General features: G+C 40.4%; 1 long non-coding RNA gene across 1 annotated transcript in view; it reads left to right on the top strand.

Annotated features, from left to right (window-relative positions):
- The window catches only part of LOC118763738, an 18815-nt gene that overhangs the window by 1793 nt on the left and 2022 nt on the right, over positions 1–15000 (top strand). The gene's annotated exons all lie outside the window — the stretch shown is intronic.

Below are 15000 nucleotides of genomic sequence, written 5' to 3'. Positions count from 1 at the left end.
GGATTCTGGGAAAGCTATTCGAAAACAATTTAAATCTACAATCCTTAATCCGGTTGGATAAACTTTCTATTTGTTTTAAGATACTGACGCCCGAGTGTAGGATTAATTGAACACAAGAACTACAGGGTAAATTATAAGTTGTCCATTTTTTTGTGCTTTTATTTACAAAGTATGTAATATTGTTGGGAGTGAGTAGTAAGGACGAATGATTAAGAAATTTAGTTCGCAATCACGAGATTCCAGGTTCGATCACAAAGCATGGTTACTTGAGTAAAGGTAATTTTTTACCTTGTGAATGCAATTGAAACATCAGAAACTGTATGGAAGCCCATTGGTGGATTGTACCAATAAGTCAAAAGTTACTTGTCCCCCACCTCCTGTGTCACGCCGTTTCTGCCTGAGGATTATATCAAACGTTGTGGCCACTTATATGTTAATTCAGGAACAAATAACTCAGTTCATAGAACGACACCACAACCTACATAAACCACCACTTACACAACGACTACCACCATCACCACTGCCGCCGCCCCACTACCATTGTTGTCTCTAGGAACCAGTTTTAAATGCTTTGACAAACAGAATAACAGTAAAAATAAGTTGTTTTCAGGGCATTTGAGAATAATAGAATAATAGAATGAGGTTTAACCTTAGACCGGAAATCTGTCCTAATTACTGACAACAGAATGGACTCGGCAAAATGCGATGTTGCATATGGAAAACCAGGTGATTGTTTAAGTCTATTACGAAAATAGTGGAAGAATTTTTAAGGAATTGTTCCTCCGAAGCACTTCCACTGATATTTCTTAACCAAATTTCATTAAAACGTCTTTAGTTAATCATAGACTATGTAGAGGCTGCTCCTCACTAGGATTGAACCAAAGACCACGAAGTTGCAACAGTGAATTCCCTATTCATACAGTAATGCTGTAGTCATAATCAGAACAGGCAATTAATTTCACGAGTGACAGGATATGAACCGATGATATTTAAGTTAATATGTCGCAGCACTATCGATCCGGTTTTCTGCTTTATTAACTGAAGCAGCTTTCGTTAGAGACTACACCTGATTTGCAACTTTTACTTTTCAAAAAAGAGAAAGCTTAACACCGCTCGTCCATCGCACGCATGAACACAGAATGATAGAATAATACTAATGTCTCGCTTCGACTCCCTTTCACTCTCTCCTTTTCATTCTTTTTCCTTTCCCCTTCTCTTCTCATTTATTATTACGTGATTGTCGTTGACTCTCAGATTTCAATGGTGGCTAGCTTCACAATCAATGCATCTGCTCAGACAATATTGGCTTTCTCTATATCACTCTTCTTCTCTATCAGCCTATCTATTTTATTTCTATTTTCCCTGACAACCATAGAAATACAATCTTTATAATAGCCCTATAATCATTATAATTTTTCCTCCTCCTTACATTTATAATACACAAACAAGCAATTACTATCTATTGGTCTCTTCCTTTCTGTTTTTTTTCTGCTATTTCTGTCTTCTTTTTTTTCTGCAATTCTTCTTTCTCTTTCCTTGTTTAGAGTTCTTTTTATTTTTTATTTCTCAATTTAAATTACACAAACCTACTTGAATTGGCTTCGCTCTTCACATTCACTCTACAATTCCAAAATCAGTATACATCGCCTCTCAACACAATCCGGCAAACAGAACTGCCACACCACAGAAGCGTCAGATGCAGTCCCCAAATCTTAGACACAAAGCTGAACACCCATCTCCCAACCAATCAATTACAATCCCCAAATCCTGCACCCTAAAATGCTACAAAACATGTGCCAACTTCTACATTGTACCCCAAACAATTCTTTATCCAAAGAATATAAACATCCATATTCTAAACTTTAGTCGCAGTATTCAGTCCTTAAACCCGAAACCCATTGGAACTACACTGTCATATTCCAGCCCCAAACCTACAAAACTTAAATCTCAAAAACTACATACTCGTATCCCAACGCTTAATTCCAACTTTCAAAAATTCTAAACCTAACAAAGCTACAGAACTATTCCAGCACCCAGTTTCAGTCACCACCCGCCAGGCCCTACCCAATCCTTAAAAATTCCACCTTTATATATCCTTACTCATCGGTTCTATCACAAAACTCCCCAAATGTCCAAAGATTTCTCAGTAAAATTAATATCCGGATACTTTACAACTTTCGAGACGACAATTTCCTTAAAATAAAGAAAACAAAACTTAGTTTCCGTTCTGCATCATTCAATTTATTTCTTTTTATTTTCTTCCTTCAGTTTTTCTCTCACTCTTTTAATCTATCTATCTATCTATCTATCTATCTATCTATCTATCTATCTATCTATCTATCTATCTATCTATCTATCTATCTATCTATCTATCTATCTATCCCATTCGGTCACTGGTAGATGAACAGGGGCGCGAATTGCTCGAGCCAAGTAAAATGTGTGAGGCCTTTCAGCAGCATTTTGCCCGACTGTTCGGAACGAGTGGAGGGCAAGAACGTAGGGTGGACTTCAGTGCCTACCTACATAGCCTACCACGACTCTCGACAAGAAAGGCAGGGTGCTGCGAAGGTGCCATCACGGCGGCGGAAGTGCGGGAAGCGATGGCAGAATGCTCGAGGGACAAATCACCGGGTTTGGATGGTCTACCCTACGAGCTTTACAATTGTATGCCAGACTTGTTTGGAGATCTTTTGGCGGCGGTGTACTGCAACTGGCAGCAAAACGGGAGCATTCCTGGTTTTGTGAGCGGAGGAGCCGTAACACTGCTGAAGAAAGATCTAAACAAGGGAAATGTAATAGATAACTTTAGGCCCATCACTCTGCTTAATGCAGACTGAAAATTTTGGCCAAGGTGCTAGCCAAGAGGTTGGCGCTTGTCATCGAGAAAACTGGTCGACAAGGCGCAAACATGCGCCGTGCCAGGCCGGACTATCCATGACAACCTCCATCTGATGCGCTACATCATAGACAGGGTAGTTAACGAACCTGGCATGGGTGGGGCCCTGATCAACTTGGATCAATCGAAAGCCTTTGATAGGGTAGACCATCGATACTTGGAGGCAGTCCTGAGAGCGGCTGGTTTCGGTCCCGTCTTCCGCGGCTGGATAGCTGCCTTGTACAGAGGCATCCGTTCGGTAATTCGCGTAAATGGACATCTATCGAGACCTTTCGACATTGCACGTTCGGTCCGTCAGGGATGCCCCCTCTCGGCGCTTCTATACGTATTGACTCTTGAGCCACTACTGCGGAAGCTGGCGACTCTAAGGGGCATCCCGCGAGAATTGGATGCGGGACGAGCGTGTCTGCATACGCGGACGACGTCACCGTCATAGTGTCTAGCCACGAGCACATCGAGCTGGTCGGCGAGACACTGAAAAACTACGAAGCGGTGACAGGAGCGAAAATCAACCGGGAAAAGTCAGTGGGCTTGCGACTAGGCACCTGGAGAAGCAAGCCCATGCCGTCCACCAGCGCCTCCGTCGTGGGACGCTGGACCGACGGCCCGGTTGAGTTGCTCGGGGTCTGGTTTGGTCCGGACCTCCAAGTGGAGAAGAACTGGAACGAGATAACGAGTAGGGTGGTCACTCTCGCCCGGCAATGGGCCGAGAGGAAACTGTCCCTAAAAGGTCGAGCGGAGGTGGCGAACACGTACATCGCGTCCGTCATCTACTACCGCCTGACCGTCGTACCTTGTCCCGACCCTACCATCACCAAACTACAACGCATCCTCTTTCGCTTCTTGTGGAAAGGATGCGTCCCGATGTCAGGCGATCCATTTGCTGTCAACACCCGTTAAAAGGAGGGCTGGGCATGCCGTGGTTGATGATGCGCAGACACGCGCTGAGACTGCGACATCTCTGGCTCTATGTAGACGACGGTGAACAGGTGTGGTCGCCGTTTGTGAGGCACGCTTTCCCGCAGCTCGTCTCCATGACCGAACTGCAGTCGTGGATCAAAAAGAGGCCGAGGAAGGGCGAATGGCACCGCGAGTGTCGCGTTGCTCTCAAGCAACTCTGCCGTCCTGGGTCGACCTTGAGTGACTTCAACACAACCAAAGCATTCTATAGGGGTTTAGTGGAGGGGAGGTACGACGACGAGCTCGGGGCGAACCTGGACGTCGACGAGGAGTACCTGACCCGCCTGTTCGGGACGACTTTCGGGCCAGGGCCCATGGACAACTTCCAGAGATCCCTGGCCTGGCAGTGCTACCGAGAAGCGCTACCCGTTCGGGATAAGCTCTACAGACACGGCTCGAGAAACACGGGGCCGACCTGCCCGAGATGCGGTCAGAGCGACGAAACCGTTCTGCACGCACTCGTTCAGTGTCCAACAATTTCCGACCTGTGGGCTTATGTCGAACAACTGCTGTCACGTGTGGGACGAGTCGGTTTATCAGCTGAGTCTATCGTTAATATTGTCACGCCTCCCTCCTTCAAACGGGAAGGAAGAGCTATTTTCATCATCCTTGTGGCTATGGCGAAAGAATGTATCTGGTGGACGCGTCTGAAAGGATTGGAGACAAACACTTTCCTCTCTGGTCAATCTCTCATCAACTTCTTCAAGTACCACTTGAAAAGGAAAGTGAGAGTAGAGAGGCAAGTTTTGTCTAGCGAATGTTTTAAAAAAAGATGGGTGAATGTAGCAAGAATGGCACGTATGAATGACGAAGCCACCTTGAGCATAGTCCTATGAACCCAGAAATCGAAAACAGAGAGTTGCTTATTTGCAAAAAAAAAAAAAAAAAAGAAATATAAAAGGTTACCGTGGTCTTTTCCGTAGGCTTTTCTTTCCACGGGTAAACCTCACCTGTCCTCCCCTTTACACTTCATATTGACATTTCTGTGATAACGATCCCTATTGATCAATTTTTTTTTTTTTTTTTTTTTTCTTTTTTTCTTCCCCTCCCCCTTTTTTTTTAACCCCCTTTTTTTGTCCTCTTTCTCTCCTTTTACGATCCTTTTGATCGAAACTCCCCGTTCCTTTTTTTTTTTGTTTTTTAAACCTTCAAAAGAAAAACTCTACCTTGTAATTTTTTTCTATCTGTGTGCAGCCCTGTGTGGCTAATAAAGAAACATATCTATCTATCTTATCTATCTATCATCTATCTATCTATCTATCTATCTATCTATCTACTATCTATCTATCTATCTATCCATCCATCCATCCATCTATCTATCTATCTATCTATCTATCTATCTATCTATCTCTCTATCTATCTATCTATCTATCTATCTATGTGATACACGATCCTTTTTGATAGGAATTTTTTCCTCCTTACTTTTCTATTTTTTTTTTTGTCGAAAAGAAAAACTCTACATTGTATTTTGTCCCTTCGGTGTTCGGCCCTGTGTGGCTAATAAAGAAAGTTATCTACATCTATCTATCTATCTATCTATCTATCTATCTATCTATCTATCTATCTATCTATCTATCTATCTATCTATCTATCTATCCTTCAAAAGAAAAGCTCTACCTTGTAATTTGTTCTATCTGTGTGCAGCCCTGTGTGGCTAATAAAGAAACATATCTATCTATCTATCTATCTATCTGTCTATCTATCGACTGACTTGATGTCGCATCGGCTCCGCAGGTAACCCCTTTTTTCGACCTTTTATTGCATACATTTTGCTTCAATGTTTGCACACGAGGTGCGTAAAGCACCCAGCATTCGTTCGAGTTTGTTTTCATGGGAGGAATTGACCCCCTAGGAGCAGTTTCAAACCTATTTACATTTCTATTTTCTTCGATTTCCTTGCCATATTTTAAAACAAATATGGCTAAGCGAAGCCATGAGGCCGACTGCCCGCCTCTACCAATGCTACGGGCGAAGGAAGCTGAAAGCAAAGGCGTTCCTTTGAACGCACATAGGCCTTAGAAGGCACGAATGCCTCTGCTACTATAACCACTGGCTCCACCACTGCCACCACCACAACCGCCATCACTACCACAACCAACACGAATACTGAAAATAATTTTGTCGCAGCTTTAAAGTTAAAGAAAAGGGTCATGTGCTTTTCTAAAGAAGAACTGTTCACCTGTAAAGCAATGTTAAAAAAAGACGACCACAGCATACAACTACAGACACCATAAAACATCACGGGAAAAATCGAAAAAAAAAACCCTAATTATTTACAGGACACTCAATCTAAAACAAGGCTATACGAAAAGGCCACTCAAGAAAATATTGAAAAATGTTTAAGGCTTATATGGGCCTTTAAAGACTACATCACGAAGGGAAACAGATTTGCCACGATCGAAGTTTAATTCGACAGTGAAGAAAGAGCCAAGGACCTCTACACAAAGTCCTTCCAATTTGAAAATTTATTGATGATCGCTACATACCTTGGTCGTAGTGTCACAGAAATTAAAATAAAGAATATGCCTCCTGAAATAGAAATAAAATAGCTCGTGTCTGCCATTTGCTATGACGTCGAGGATGAAATCCATATTTTGGAAATCGTTGTCGTGGATCAACAAAACTGGATTGGCCAAGAAATCGAAACTGCTGCTCGGCACCTGGAGAAGCTAGCTCATGCTGTCCAACAGTGTCTCCATCGTGGGGCAGTGGACCGACGGACTGGTTAAATTGCTCGGAGTCTGGTTCGGTCCAGTCCTCCAAATGGAGAAGACCTGGAGCGAAATAACAACTAGGATGGCCACTCTCATCCAGCAATGAGCCGAGAGGAAGCTATCCCTAAAAGGTCGGGCGGAGGTGGCGAACGTGTACATCGCATCCGTCATCGAATACCGTCTGACCGTCGTGCTTTGTTCCGACCCTACCATCACCAAACTGGAACGCACACTCTTCCGCTTCCTGTGGAAGGGAAGCGTTTAGATTGTTAGGCGATCAACACCCGCTAAATGGACAGCTAGGCATGCCGTGGTTGATGATGCGCAGACATGCACTGAGACTGCGACATCTCCGGGGCTTCATAGACGACGGTGAACAGGTGTGGTCGCTTTTTGTGCGACGCGCTTTCCCGCAGCTTGTCTCCTTGGCCGAACTACAGTCGTGGATAAAACAGAGACCGAGGCTAGGCGAATGGCACCGCGAGTGTCACGTTGCTCCCAAACAACTCTGCTGTCCGGGTCCAAACTTGTGCGACTTCATTACAACAAAGGCGTTCTATAGAGAATTAGTGGAGAGGAGGTGCGACGACGTTCTCGGGCAGAATCTGGACGTCGACAAGGAACACCTGACCCGCCTGTTCAGGACAACTTTCGACAATCACCAAAGATCCCTTGCTGGCAGTGCTATCGGGAAGCATTACCTGTTCGGGATAAGCTCTACAGGCACGGTTCGAGACACACCGGACCGACTCGCCCGGGATGCGGTCAGGGCGACGAAACCGTTCTGCACTCACTCGTGCAGTGTCCAACCATTTCGGACTTGTGGGCTTGTGCCGAACGGCTGCTGTCACGCATGAGACGAGTCCGCCAGTCAGATGAGTCTATCACGAAAATTGCTCCGCCACCTTCCCTCAACCCGGAAGGGAAGGCAGTCTTCATCGTCCTGGTGGCCATGGTGAAAGAATGGAAAGGAAGGTGAGAATGCAGAGGCAGGTTTTGTCTCGTGAAAGCTTCACAAAAAAGGTGGATGAATGTAGCAAAGATGGTGCGTGCGAGCGACGAAACCACTTTGAGCATGATCCAGTAAATCGTAAAGAGAGAGAGTGAGAGTGAGAGAGTGAGGGAGAGAGGGAAAGAGAGAGAGAGAGAGAGCACTTTGCTCTCGTGTTTATTTCCTCTCTGCCTGAAGTTACTGTGGTCTTTTCCGTAGGCTTTTCATTCCACGGATAAACCTAATCTTGTTTCTTACTTTTTAAAAATTTCTTTCTGTGATACACGATTCCTTTTGATCACTTTTTTTCCCGATTGCTTTTGATCGGAATTTTACATTTATTCCCTTTTTTCCTCTTCTTTTTCATTCTCCCTGTGTGGCCAATAAAGAAAGTTATCTATCTGTCTATCTACCTACCTACCTACATACTTATCTATCTATCTATCTATCTTTTTTTTTTTTTTTTTTTTTTAACCCCCCTTATTTTTGTCCTCTTTCTCTCCTTTTACGATCCCTTTTGATCGAACCTCCCCTTCCTTTTTTTTTTTTTTTTTTTTTTTAATACCTTCAAAAGAAAAGCTCGACCTTGTAATTTGTTCTATCTGTGTGCGCCCTGTGTGGCTAATAAAGAAACATATCTATTATCTATCTATCTATCTATCTATCTATCTATCTATCTATCTATCTATCTATCTATCTATCTATCTAGAAATGTCAATATGAAGTGTAAAGGGGAGGACCGGTGAGGTTTACCCGTGGAAAGAAAAGCCTACGGAAAAGACCACGGTAACCTCGGTTAACATGTGACTCCATTGACCGAGGTTACCGTGGTCTTTTCCGTAGCTTTTCTTTCCACGGGTAAACCTCACCTGTCCTCCCCTTTACACTTCATATGACATTTCTGTGATAACGATCCCTATTGATCAATTTTTTTTTCTTTCCTCTCCCCCTTTTTTTTTTTTTAACCCCCCTTTTTTTGTCCTCTTTCTCTCCTTTTACGATCCCTTTTGATCGAAACTCCCCCTTCCTTTTTTTTTTTTAAACCTTCAAAAGAAAAGCTCTACCTTGTAATTTGTTCTATCTGTGTGCAGCCCTGTTGGCTAATAAAAAACATATCTATCTATCTATCTATTTATCTATCTATCTATCTATCTATCTATCTATCTATCTATCTATCTATCTATCTATCTATCTATCTATCTATCTATCTATCTATCTATGTAGTGGTCTTTTTCGTAGGCTTTTCTTCCCACGGATACACCTTACTTGCTTTCCCCTTTACACCATATATCATAACAGTGATACACGATCCCTATTGATCGTTTTTCCCCCTTTTTTCTTCTTTTTTCATTTCTCTTTTCTTTTGTTCCTTTTCCTTTTCTTTTTTTTCTTTTTATTCTTTTTATTTTTTATTTTATTTATTTTTTTTTGTTCTTTTCTTCCCTTTTACGATCCCTCTTGATCGAAAACCTACGCCACCCCTTTTTTTTTCTTTTGTTTTTTGTCTTTTTCATCCCCCAAAAGAAAAGCTCTACCTTGTAACTTGTCCCATCTGTGTGCAGCCCTGTGTGGCCAATAAAGAAACTTATCTATGTATGTATGCATGTATGTATGTATGTATGTATGTATGTATGTATCTATCTATCTACCTATGTACCTACCTATCTACCTGTCTATGTATGTATGCACGTATGTATCTATCTGTATGCACGTATGTACCTACCTACCTACATACTTATGTATGTATCTGTCCATATACCTATGTACCTACCTATCTACCTGTCTATGTATGTATGTATGTATGTATGTATGTATGCATGTACATATGTATCTATTTGTCTATTTCTCTCTCCCTATCTATCTATCTATCTATCTATCTATCTATCTATCTATCTATCTATCTATCTATCTATCTATCTATCTATCTATCTATCTATCTGTCTGTCTATCTTCTATCACTTCTAAATTCAATCCTGTGTTTTTTTTATTTATTTCTCATACTTTTTAATTTATTTCTTTTCCTTTTCTACCCCCACCCCTTAGATATTTCTTCGTTTCTTTCTTTTTCACTTCCCTTTCCCCTTCCCAGTAATTATCGTTTCTTACTTCTTTCTTTATTTCTTTATTTTCATTTCCTTCCTTCCAGACATCTTCGTTTATATTTATACATCTTTATTTTCATTTGCTTCTTTCTTTTTCTTTCCTTCTTTTTTTTTTGCTTCCCAATTCTTACTTCCTTCCGTCGTCTCTTGGCATTTCTATTTACTTTTCTCTCTTCCTGAATTCCTTCTTTCTTTGTATCTTTCCTATTCATCTTTCATTCTCTCATTCTCTCATTCACTCATTTACTCTCATTCTCACTTTTTACCATTCACAAAATGCAAAACTTCATATTCGGCAGGATTTGAACTCATTGTACTTGCAAAAAAAAAAATCTGACAAAGCACCATAACCCGCCTCCCTACCGTTCCTGCCCTACCACCGAGCAGATCACCAACCCTTTTTTCTTCATGACCTTACATTTCCCCCTCACTTCTTCATCAAATTGCTCTCCCATTTAGGCAACGAGCTGGCAGAATCGTTAGCATGTTAGACGAAATGCTTAGCGGTATTTTGTTCGTCGCTACGTTTTGAGTTCAAATTCTCCGAGTTCGTCTTTGTCTTTCAACCTTTCAGTGTCGATAAATTAAGTACCAGTAGCGTACCGGAGTCGATCTAATCGACTGACCCCACCCCAAATTTGTGCCTATAATAGGAAAGAATCGATAGCACGCTGGACGAATGCTTAGCGGTATTTCGCCCGTCGCTACGTTCTGTGTTCAAATTCCGCCAAGGTCGACTTTGCCTTTCATTCTTTCGGGGTCGATGAAACAAGTACTAGTGAAACACGGGGGCCGATGTAATCGACTATCTCCTCCCCACCTCCAAATTTCAGGCCTTGTCAAATGACCGAAACAAATAAAAGAGAAAAGAATATATATATATATATATATATTAGAAAAAATGAGGTAATCAGATCGGATGGTTCATATTTATAGATATTTATTTATATATTACATTTTTTACATATATATCTATCATATCATTCAGATCATATCATTCGGATTATTAGCGCTTTCTCCCAATCCAGTGGGGTTTTCAAATCAAATTTGAAAACCCCACTGGATTGGGAGAAAGCGCTAATAATCCGAATAATATGATCTGAATGATATGATAGATATATATGTAAAAAATGTAATATATAAATAAATATCTATAAATATGAACCATCCGATCTGATTACCTCATTTTTTCTAATATATAATACCTGTACATCATCTCCAAACCTTCAATATATATTATATATATATATATATATATATATATATATATATATATATATATATATATTTCGGTGCGAATGGATTTTTATAGGCGCCGTTTTTACAATCCTGTAAATATGAAGAATGCTAATTTTGACGGGCTTTTTTCAGTTTCCCTGAACTAAGTCAACTCACAAGGCTTTGGTCGGCCCGTGTCTATAGTAGAAAACACTTGCGCAAGACGCCCCGCAGTGGGACTGAACTCGGAAAAACGTGGTTGGGAAGAAAGCTTCTACCGCACAGCCACACCGCCTTGTCTTCTATATTTTATCTTTTAGTTATTTCTGTTCTTAGACTGCGGCCATCCTGGAGCACCGCCTCGAAGAATTTTTAGTCGAATGAATCAACCCCAGCACTTTTTAAAACATTTTTACGCTTGATACTATATCGGTCACTTTTTCCGACCCGCGAATTTACGGGAACGTAAACACACTAACATCGGTTGTTCAAGAGGTGGGGAAAAACAGACACAAATACACACACACACGCACGCACGCACGCACACACACACACACACACACACACACACACACACACACACACACACACACGACAGGCTTCTTTCTGTTTCCGTCGACTAAATTCACTCAGAACGCTTTGGCTGACTATAGGCTATAGTAGAAGACATGCTCGAAGTGCCACACAGTCGGGATGAACCCGAAACCATGTGGTTGGGAAGGAAGCTTCTTACCACATAGCCACGCCGGCACCTAATGATTTTAATGCTACATGTTACCCTGGCGACAGTTATTGCAAGGGAGATAATTACAACAAGATAATTCATAAATTACAATAAAGCTAGACGTTACAAAAATGTGCAAAATATACATATTTAATAAACCTGAAACCCTCTCTTAATATATTCATGTTGAAATACACCGTTTTCGTTTCAATCAATTACGAAAATGAAGAATTTATTGAAAGAACTGTTATTAGTAAGCTTTAATAAATGTTTCTAGGTCGAAAATTATTATTATTATACGGCACGAATTTTGCGAAATTACGTTGGTCTTTCAGAATCTTTTTTGTTAAATACTTTTGTTACCATAGTTTTGTTGAAATACGCTGTTTTTGTTATGATTAGTTTTGAAAATAATGAAGAAATAATGAAAATAATAGGCATTATTAAGCTGGTGCTTAGTTCATAAATTAACATGAAATATTAATGTAACATTTTAGTTTAGATAATTTTAAAGCAAGAAGCTGGTAGCTTATAGCCAGGAGGAGTTTTTCAGATAAGTTCGTATCAAACGGTTAGACTACTTTTTTCTCATCTCTATGCTGGAAGGAAGCTGGGATGGTGAACTCGTAAAATGGGGAAATACAGGAAAATAAGAAACATTGACCGAAAGGTTTAAAGCTCTTGTTTTGAGTGTTTTCCTTTGGATTTGAGAGAAAGAGAGATAGATAGAGATAGAGAGAGAAGGGGTTGAAAGAGAAAGTATATGAATAGGGATCCAGAGTTCAACAATTATTCTGAGAATTGTATGTCATTCAACAAATCACTTACTTTGCTTTGTCTTACTTCGCATAGCTGTTTGAAATACGGACCAACCACTCTAGAATAAGGACTATATGTAATCTTCTCTCTCTCTTTCTCCCCCCTCTCTCTCTCTCTCAATATGTCTTGCACACACACACGCGCGCACTTTGTGGGCTGGCTTAATTTTCGTACAAAAATAGTTTTACTTATGTTTTTCAATTACATTTACCTCGAGTTATTTGCATATAATAGTTGTACCAGTGAAAATGGCTTGCAGTGTCTCTACATCGCGTATTTCGACACTTGGTTTGAGATACTTTGCTTTGCGCCGCAAGAGATTTCTTGTGATACATATCCACGTTCAGTTCCTCTGGCTTCCATTAACTTTTGTAGATCATTAATTACATATTATGTGCCCCTGCCCTTAGCGCCGATGTTGTTGAGTGGTCTGCCTTATCTTTTAGAATGTGGATGACTCTAAATTATAACATCTGATATGATCTAGTGAGCAGTTCGATAACACTAGCAAGCCAAGAAAGCCTTCCCTCTGTTGAACAGCAATGGTGGTGTAGTATGTGTCTATAAATCCGGTCTCGGTCTTGCGATCGCGCCATAAGATGTTTTGAGATGCATGCTATATGTGCCACCATCAAATAGATCTTGATATGAGGAATTCGCTTTTACACAGTCACACACACACACACGTAGATATATACAATATATACACATACGTAGATATATACAATCACACGAGCACATATATAATTTATGTGTATAAGAAAAATCCTCCTGAACATGGTAAAGACTGACAAACGCTTTTTAATTTCAGTGTTGCGTTTAGTGTTGCAAAGAAAAAATGTCGGAATGACCGATTGTAAATTCTCCCACTTTCTTTCATTCGCCGTTCGTTCTTAGAAACGCATTCAGCACTGAACCACTTAAAACGGAGATGAGAAAACTTTGAATTTAAGTTGGTTTTGAAGAGATATTTGTACAAAGGAATCTTCAACAAAAGATTTCTTCTCATGCTTAAAAACACACACACACACATGCCCACATACAAACACACACATACACACACACACATAAACGTACACATACATATGCATGCCTACGAAATAACAAGGTAGTTACTGACGAGAGGTAAGCGGAAAGGAGGGACTGTGATGATGTACCGGACATCTTATAGTGTATAATAAAGCTGTGCTTGTCGGAAGTTAAACACCCGTACAAATCTTGTGACAGAATAGCTTAATTACAAATAGGCGCTTGACACTTCTGTCCACTGATGGTTTCAGAAATCACGGTATATGGCAAAAATATCTGCTGCTTAACTCTTTGATGGCATTGGAAGGCTTGTAAAGATCTAATAAACTATTGTCGTACTTATAAGTGAAAACGGATCGTTTGTTTTTGATGTGAGAAGTATTTCCTAAGAAATACATTATGCAGGATACATCTGCAATGCTGGTAACTAACCTCGTTTGATAAAAGGTGTTTTCAGTTTATATGTGGATGGAGTTTGGCAAAGGGAAATATTCACGCTCAGAAGTGAAACACCAGATGAATCGCTTCCGAAAAAACAAAAAAAACAAAATCATAATAGAATTAATAATAAAATTCTTTACTACTCTAGGTATAAGGCCTGAAAATTTGGGGGAGGGGACCAGTTGACTAAATCGACCTCAGTACGCAGTTGTTACTTAATTTATTGACCCCGAAAGGATGAAAGACAAAGTCAATCTCGGCGGAATTTGAACTCAAGACGTAAAAACAGACGAAATACTGCTAAGTATTTCGCTGCCTTGAATCTCTCTAAATATAAAACTGAGAATGTGTGTCTGTCTGTCTGTGTGTGTGTTTCCCTAAAACTTGAGAACTACACAACCAATTTCATTCAAATTTTACACATGCCTTACTTAGGGTCCATGTAGTTTCATGGGCAAAAAAGTTCAACTTCTTGCCTAGAGCGAGCCCATAGCAATATCATATCTTCTCCACTTCAGTATTTCAGTATTACGTATTAAAAGTGAAACAAAAACATTTCTCCATTTTATGTCACATACTTTCACTTTAACAATAGAAATAATAATGTAGAGAAAAAAGATTTGAACACCTGGAGAAAAGCACCATCGAGAAGTGTCTTGGTGCGACTATGAAAGATATCTAACCAGAGGCGGTAAATTCGCCTTAATAGAAGCAAGGTTCGAGTCAATGGAGCGTGCAAGGGAGTACTCGACTCGAACTTGCAAAGTGGAAATATTTTATTTTTACCTTTATATCTGGGACGTAGGACGTGCCGGATAAAAATTAAAAATGCCCCCCCCCCCACCAGAAGTTGAGGTAGGCTGTATTGTAGCCACACTTCTATACAAGAGGGAGGACAAGATACAATTGATCGAAATTGCAAGAGACGGGCTTACAATTCCAGTCTGTTATATATTTTGAGTATTGTTATCACTAGCGAGATCAAGATATAACTTTGTATTTTGTACTTTATGTGTAGATGTATATATATATATATGTACATGTAATATGTACACATATATATATACACATATATACATGCACTGGCACTATGACCCAGCAACGAC

Source organism: Octopus sinensis, linkage group LG6, assembly GCF_006345805.1.
Source record: "Octopus sinensis linkage group LG6, ASM634580v1, whole genome shotgun sequence".
NCBI classification, from domain to species: domain Eukaryota; kingdom Metazoa; phylum Mollusca; class Cephalopoda; order Octopoda; family Octopodidae; genus Octopus; species Octopus sinensis.
The sequence above is the reverse complement of the archived record's forward strand: the minus strand, read 5'-3'. Positions and strand labels throughout refer to the sequence as shown.